This window comes from Bos taurus, chromosome 18 (assembly GCF_002263795.3).
Source record: "Bos taurus isolate L1 Dominette 01449 registration number 42190680 breed Hereford chromosome 18, ARS-UCD2.0, whole genome shotgun sequence".
Taxonomy (NCBI): domain Eukaryota; kingdom Metazoa; phylum Chordata; class Mammalia; order Artiodactyla; family Bovidae; genus Bos; species Bos taurus.
The window spans coordinates 50,670,518-50,670,975 of record NC_037345.1 but is presented as its reverse complement, the minus strand read 5'-3'; positions in this window follow the sequence as shown (position 1 = coordinate 50,670,975).

Genomic DNA, 458 nt, shown 5'->3' with positions numbered 1-458 from the left:
AAGAATGAGTGACTGGATGTGGCGGGGGCCAAGCTTGCAATCAACGCTGATGACAGCTATTCTCTCCAGGTTCGAGTGCCCTGAAGTTACAACCCCTACAACTTTCAGAGTGCATTTAGTGCAGTGAGAGTCGCTTCAGTTGTGTCCAACTCTTTGCAACCCCATGGACTGTAGCCCCCCAGGGTCCTCTGTCCATGGAATTCTCCAGGCAAGAATACTGGAGTGGGTTGCCATTCCCTTCTCCCTGACCCAGGGATTGCATTTCAGGCAGATTCTCTATCATCGGAGCCAGTGAATTTAAAGTATGTCTAAATGACTCAGCCTTGGGGAAGATGAATAGTCTCTGAAGAGCAGGGCTGCACGCACTGACATTGGGCTCATTTAAATCTGGGCACATAGAACCTAGAATCCAGGAGGTTCCAGGTGACCTCTGTGCTCATGAGGCTCCCTGCTATTCA